The 7,699-nt window shown below is 37.5% G+C and overlaps 1 pseudogene; it reads right to left on the bottom strand.

The window, feature by feature from the left end:
- Window positions 1-685: 685 nt before the first annotated feature.
- On the bottom strand, window positions 686-6,475 carry LOC150059927 (scaffold protein ILK pseudogene; annotated as a pseudogene).
- Between the last annotated feature and the right edge of the window lie 1,224 nt (window positions 6,476-7,699).

Genomic DNA, 7,699 nt, shown 5'->3' with positions numbered 1-7,699 from the left:
TTTCTTGAAGAATATTCTTTTGGTCCTTTGACAATGGCTTCATCACCAGAAGATGCATAAAGTATTGTGGAGGATTTGAATCTGTGTCCTATTCAATGTAGTGTCTTTTTTCAATGGAAATTATCTAGCATTATGTTTATTAATTAGATCTATAAGTTTGTAATTTATTTATTAGGTCTTAAATATACAAAAGTTGGTATTCATTTTTAATTAAATATGTTTTGAAAAATAATGGTAGACTTAGAGAATGCACATATGCACGTATTTTAAAGATTTTTGTTTGTTTGTTTAATTTACTAATCCTGCCTGGAGCCTGAACTCAGGGCCTGGACACTCTGTCCTTGAGCTTTCTCAAGGCTAGCACTCTGCCACTTGAGCCACAGTACCATTTTCTGCTTTTTCTATATACGTGGTACCAAGGAATAAAATCCAGAGCTTTATGCATGTTAGACAGTCTACCACTAGGCTACACTCGCAGCCCCTAAGTGTTTTGTTTTGTTTTTCCTTTCTCTTTCTCTCATAATAAACTTTATTGTGCCAGGCAGGGCTCCAGGACAGGTTCCCAAACTGGGGTAGTACTATAACTGGAGGCAGGGGCAGCAGCCAGATGCTTGCTACTTTCGGGATATGTAATCCCCCCCACATGCCTTGACACCACTGAAGTTTAGGCAGGGACTTTTCAGCTCTACTTGTCCTGCATCTTCTCCAGGATAGACACCATCATGTCAAACTCAGATCGCTTGGCTGGGTCTTCATTCATGGAACTCTTCATGAGTTTACACACGTGGGGGGAAATACCTGGTGGGATGGTAGACCGAAGGCCTGCCAGTGCCACCTTCATTCCAGCCTCCATATTAGAAAGGTCAGCAAAGGGTACCTCTTGGGTCACCAGTTCCCACAGAAGCCCCGCAAAACTCCACGTGTTTGCTGAGCGTCTGTGAGTGTCTTCAGGTTTCTGCAAAGCTACAGTGGCAATCCAGGCATTGGAAAGCCCAGGACATTGGAAAGAAAACTTGACATCAGCCATGCTTCTTCAGGAAGTCGTGTCCTCATCCATCCTTGCGCTATGGCTGAGAAGCGCTTGTCGAGGGATGAGGGTCTCCAGCGTGTGTAGAAAAGCCATGCCTCTTACCATATCTAAAGCAAACTTCACAGCTTGGCTCTGGTCCACAACGAAATTGGTCCCAGTCCTGAAAATCCCGAGCCGAGGACAATCCTGCCTGACATCCCTGCTGTTCCTTGAACTCCAGGGTTCCTCAAGTTCATCCAGGCTCCCCGCAGGATCACCAGCATCAACCACAGCGGAGTGGTCCTCTCTACAGGCCCAGCACAAGGGAGAAAAGCCATTATCAGCCCGTGGTTGAGGTCATTCTCGGTGTGGTCCAGCCATATACGTACAGGCACCGAGTGGACCTCTCTGCATCGAATGAAAATGTCATCCATAGCAGCGTCCTGGCGCATTGACCCGGGACTGGGGAAGCGAGGGGACCCGACTCAGGCTGGAAGCACCTTCTTGGAGAACTCCCATCCGGCCTGGCCCCTCTAAATGCCTATTTTTAAAATAACGTTTTCTCATATCTTTGTTTTATTATTTCCCCCCAAGAGGCAGTATGTCATACAGGTACAGATGAAATACGCTGGAAGAGATGAAGGATTGAAATAACTTTGTAGGCAACTGAGCAAATCTATGTACAACAGACTGAGGGAGGCGATTAGAGTCATCAAAACATTTCTGCACTCATGTTTAGTTTATTCATATGCACTATGCCATGGAATATCCATATTCATTACCCACCTACTTCATCAGACTTGTATCATTAACATTAACACTAACTGCATTTGATATAATCCTTAAACTCATTTAACTTTATTTTTTTAACTTAAAATAGAGCTGTCTTGCATATGGGACATTCAAAGAAAAGAAAAAAAAAATGTTGTGTTGTGTAGCCTCAAAAGGTGTATCTGAACGTTATTTCACTAACCCAGCTCGTTTTTTGGAGGAAATAGTGATCTATATTTAAATTAATGGTTAATATTTGGAAGTGTTTCTTTCTATAAGAAACTTTTCTTAAGAAAAAAAGTACTCAACAAACAGAAGGCTATCCTTAATTACTTTTATTAACTGAAGTGTTAAATATATTCTTCCATTTCACAATCATGGCATGACTTGCAAATAAGCAAACAAAATTAATCCCACAAGAGAAAAGAAAAAGGAAGGTAAAAGTATATGAATAGGTTCAAAATGTTCTAAATCAGTGGGGAAATCCACTCTATATTTGTGTACAAGTTGCAAGGACGGTGCTGTAATACTTTGTCAGGATATCACTGATCAACCACTTCTTACATGTAAAAACAATATTTCCATTTTTATGACTTTTTTAGCAGGCCTGTGGCTTGAACTCAGAGCCTGAGTGCTGTCTTTGGGCTTTCTCAAAGCTAGAGCTCTAGCACTTGAGTCACAGCACCACTTCCAGTTTTTTCTATATATGTGGTACTGAGGAATCAAACCTGGGTCTTCGGGAATGGTAGGCAAGCGATCCACCACAAGGCAAAAATCCCAGCCCCTTTTCTGTGATATTTTATGCCAGTCAGATTCTACACCTTTTAATTGACATTGGAGATTTTAAGGCATGGTTTTCGATTTAAGTGTTTGTGTCCTCTAAGCTCTGAGAAGCATGCACAGATATAGATGCTATGCATCTAGATAATGGAAATCAATTGGTACATTCGGTTTTAAGAAGTGTAGTGATTACTAACTACTCAATTCCCCTGTTAGGCAGTGCTACAAGTGGAGTAAGCCATAGGAGCTGCATGGCAGCTTCAGTTTCTTTGCACTTAATTATCTTTTAAAAGAAAGATGTTGAGTTTTATCACTGTACTGATGGTCTTGCTATTTTAAAATGGACAGCTTGAGTGAAAAACCAAGAATGAAAGATAGCAGTAGCTCAAATAGTTTACACTAAAAGAGTGATGAGGTAGGAGGAAATATAAGAATACTATCAAATTGTATTTGTACCGTTATTGGTTGTTGACTACTTAATTCAATGAAACCTAAGATACCTAACTGTATTTAAGAAAAAAGTTCAAAAAATAGGTGATACATAAAGGGGTTATAATTATATAAGTCAGATATAGAGTGCACTTCTCTTCTTCTTCCTCTCCTCCTCCTCCTCCTTCTTCTTCTCTTTTTTCTTGTTTTTCTTCTTCTTTCTTCTTCCTCTTCTTCTTCTTCTTTCTTCTTCCTCTTCTTTCTTCTTCCTCCTCTTCTTCTTCTTCTTCTTCTTCTTCTTCTTCTTCTTCTTCTTCTTCTTCTTCTTCTTCTTCTTCTTCTTCTTCTTCCTCTTTTTCTCCTTCTCCTTCTTCTTTTTATTTATTTATTTATTTAATGCAAATCCTGAGGCTTGAACTCAGGGTCTGAGCACTGTCCTTGGGATTTCTCAAGACTAGGATATTATCACTTGAGTCATAGCACCACTTCTGGCCTTTCTCTGTATGTGGTACCAAGAAATTTAACCCCAGGCCTTCATGCATGCTAGGCAAGCACTTTACCATTAGGCCAAACTCCCAGTCCATGAGTGCATGTCTTTTTGAACAATGTCACCCCTTCTCTTAGTCTTCCCAGTTTTTCCTTCCCATTCCCTCATCCCTACAAGTTACTATCATTCATTTTTAACATAGGGTCTAGTAACACTGATGCATTGGTTAACCATTTGTTCTCCCTTTCTGTCTCCTCCCTTCATTTTCCCTCCCATCCTTACCCTCAAGTGACAATTTAGTTTTCACATAATATGCCTTAAAGGTAATGACTGTATTTGCTTACCCTTCCTCCCTACATGTGTGAGTACCACATTTGCCCAACCTAACTGTAAGGGATTCTTAAATGCATTTTTCCATATATATTTAGTGGATTCTATGCCACATAGTTTTAGGAAATCTGTTGATCCATGTCAATATAAATGCAAAGTGAAACTGCCATAGAACTGTGTTCTAGTTACATTCTAGTGCATACAAGTGTACTTTATATGCACATCTAGAGGGCAAAATACTAACACTGGAAAGTTTCCATGATGATTACAGAGGAAGATGCTAAAGAGACAAAGCTTTATTAACTATTCAAGTAAAAGAGAATGTATGTTATTTAAAACTGTACTAGTGGATCAGGCATGGGGTGCAGTACTGAAAAACTGCAGTTATTTTGAAAGTAGAGATCCAGAGGATTATGGTTGGAAGCAGGCTGGTGACATTTTAGAAAGATTCAACAAACTGGATGTGATGCTCTAGTTCTGTAATCCCAGCTTTTAGGATGTACGGTAGAATGATTGTGGACCAACACTAGTCCTTTAAATATTATGAGCTCTTATCTGAAAAATAACTAAAGATAAAAGGTGTTGGGAATGGATTAAGTGGTGGGGCATTTGCCATGCAAATTCAAAGCACTTCTCAGTCTCCGAAAGTAAAAACATCAAACAAACAAGAAAACACCAGAAAGGTATACTAGTTTATTATCCTTTCTAAAATATGTAACTTTATCCCCTATTAGGTAGCATTAATAAATTCACCTTTACCTTCCTCTATGTGTGTAATTGCATTTGACAAAGCTTGTGTGTGTGTGTGTGTGTGTGTGTGTGTGTGTGTGTGTGTGTGTGTGTGTCTGTGTGGATGTGTGTGTGTATCTTCATGTTTGAGTGGTGTGTACAGGGAAGGAGAGGGTATGTCCAGGAAGTTCTAGATAATTTAGAACACTAATAGGTACCATACATAAAGAAGAAATTGTTCATATAAATGGTTGAATTTTTGTTAGTCTCATACTTGTGGTCTATACAAATATACACAAGTATTTTAACAAAACTTATCTAGAATTATGGCTTATTTACTATGGTTGAGAAACTTTAAAGATATTATTAGTACCTAATTGTGTGTACTATCAAATATTCAAGACTTGGAAAGTCAAAAGGCAGGTGGAGGATTGCAACTATTAAACGATTAAATGATTAGATTTCTCACTGTGTGATAAAGGTTTTTTTATTTTCCTTATTTACAATCAAGCTGCACCTATCTTCTCACTCACACATACTGGTATGTAAAAACACCACAGTTATTTTTCTATTATGTAGTAAAAGCAATACCTTAAAAATAACAGCTCATCTCAACTTAGAACTTCTGCCACTGAATTCCCCAGTGAGATGGATTACACACAAATTAATTTCCCTGACCTCTTCGCTTAGAATTTTGTTCCTGTAATTGTTAATCTTAATGGAGACTTTGTTAGCACTACACACACACACACACACACACACACACACACACACACACACAAGTTGTTGTGATTATTTGAAAATTAATGCAATGAGAAATTCAAAGGTTTTGCTATTCATTTGACATCCTAAACCCTTTAGAATATCAAAATTAAAACAATTTGGTTAACTAAACTTCTAAATTGAACATTTTTAGACATGTGGCTGGGCACCAGGGGCTCAAGCCTATATCCTTAGATACTCAGTAGGCTGATGTCTGAGGATTTTAGTCTGATGCCAGCCCCAGCAGGAAATTCTGCGAGACTCTTATCTCCAATTAACTATCAGAAGTAAATGGCTCTGTGGCTCAAAACGATAGAGTACTAGCCTTGAGTGAAAAAGCTCAGGGACAGTACCCAAGCCCTGAGTTTGATCTCCATGACTAACAAAAAAGAAAGAAACGTAAAATTTTCTTCTTTTAGTAATTACCTTCAGATATTCAGAGAAATAAGCTAAAAATTTGAAATGAGGTCAGAGATTTACAACTACATTTATGAATTGGGATTTTATGGAGAAAATACAATTACATATTTCATATGGATTATATATACAACTATGTATAGCTTAAATATATAATGTACAAACAATTACACAACTATGTATGGTTTATAAGAGTACAACTAATCCAAAAAATGAAGACTAAAGAGGTATTATTAAAAATCCTTCTTTAGATATACTTTAAATTACTACTACAATCACTGTCACTACCAGCAGTAACAGTTACAAAAAGCAGGAAGGCTTTTAAATTTGGTCTTCTCTTTGTGTGCTCATTGTAACTGGGGTTTAATATGATATAAACTTTCAATAAACTCAGGCAAAAATTAGTTCATTATGACTGCTATAGTCTCACTGAATAAAGATGTTAACTAGCCTTTCAGATATAGATTCTCATAGATTTTTTTTTTAGCCTGAGATTCAGTCTCACCATAATGTATTTTTCCAAGGAGGAAATACAAATAATTTACTTTATAAATGATGAAGAAGAATCTTTATTTGTCTGTTTTTTGAACATGGGCATATATTGATGAAAATAAAATATAGCGCCTTTTTCTTATGACCTTCTATTTTCCATACAATTGTTTTGAAATTATTAATCATAGCTTTTCTCTTGTTCTGATCATGCCTTTAGATATCCACCTTCATCTTGAATATCCTACTTACTCAACACCCAAGTGCACCATATTCGCACACCTAAACTGGTTTGCATATCCACTAGATACAGAATGGCTATTTGTAATTCAAATATGACCACTCTTCTGTGCAATTAATCAACTCAGACATTTTGAAATACATTACTATTTATGTTTATAATAATTATTGTCATTTTATTTTATGTGTTCTATGCACATTCAATGTATCTATACACATGTCATATGACAATGAGTGTGCAATTGTCTATGCTGTATACTTACTTTCATTCTTCCGGTTTTGTATCCAAAAGCAGTAAATCCTATGGAAGTTCTACTTTTAGTTTTTGAGGAAGGTCTGCTCTGGTTTCCATACTGGTTGTACTTGCAGTCTCAATAACATTATGTTACATTTCTTTTTTCCTGCATTCTTGCTAACATGTATTATTATTTGTGTTCTTGGTGATGGCTATTCTGAATGAACTAAAAGGAATTGCAGCATAGAATTCCATTGTGTACAAATACCACAACTTGTTGATCCACTCATCAACGAAGGGACATCTAGGTTGGTTCCATATCTTTGCTATGGTGAATAATGCTGCAATGAACATTGTTGTGCTAGTGGATTTAGTATGCCCTAGATTCTGGATGGTTGGGTAAATGCCAAGTAGTGGAATTGCTGGGTCATAGGGGAGTTCTATGTTTAGCCATTTGAGGCACTGCCATACTGCGTTCCATAGTGGTTGAATGAGTTTGCACTCCCACAAAACAGTGGATCAACAAGTTGTGGTATTTGTACACAATGGAATTCTATGCTGCTGTCAGAAAAAAACGACATCGACCCATTTGTTAGGAAATGGAAAGACTTAGAAAAAATCACATTAAGTGAAGTAAGCCAGACTCAAAGGAACTTAGGCTCAATGGTTTCCCTCATTTGTCATAATCAGTAGAAACCTTGAGCTCTACTAGCAGAGATCTGCAATAGAGCAAAATCTTGATACATAAGGCCATATAGTATGAAGCTAATTGAAAGGACCTCCAGGATATTGAAACAAAAGCCATATAACGAATGATTGTTGTCCTTAATGTACTATGTTATCTCTCATCTCCTTTGCTGTCCCTTGGGTATCTCATATTGTTACAGTACCTCACTTTGTTATCTGATATATTGAGTTTATTTGTATTTGGTTATTTGAAAATTGATAGGGAGGGGGGAAAACCAAGATGGGGGGTGGGGGGGAGGGTAATGGGGACCAAGACATGTGAAAGGGTATCAAT

The sequence above is a fragment of the Megascapheus bottae genome, chromosome 8 (genome assembly GCF_031878675.1).
Source record: "Megascapheus bottae isolate mThoBot1 chromosome 8, mThoBot2.hap1, whole genome shotgun sequence".
Classification (NCBI taxonomy): domain Eukaryota; kingdom Metazoa; phylum Chordata; class Mammalia; order Rodentia; family Geomyidae; genus Megascapheus; species Megascapheus bottae.
The sequence above is the reverse complement of the archived record's forward strand: the minus strand, read 5'-3'. Positions and strand labels throughout refer to the sequence as shown.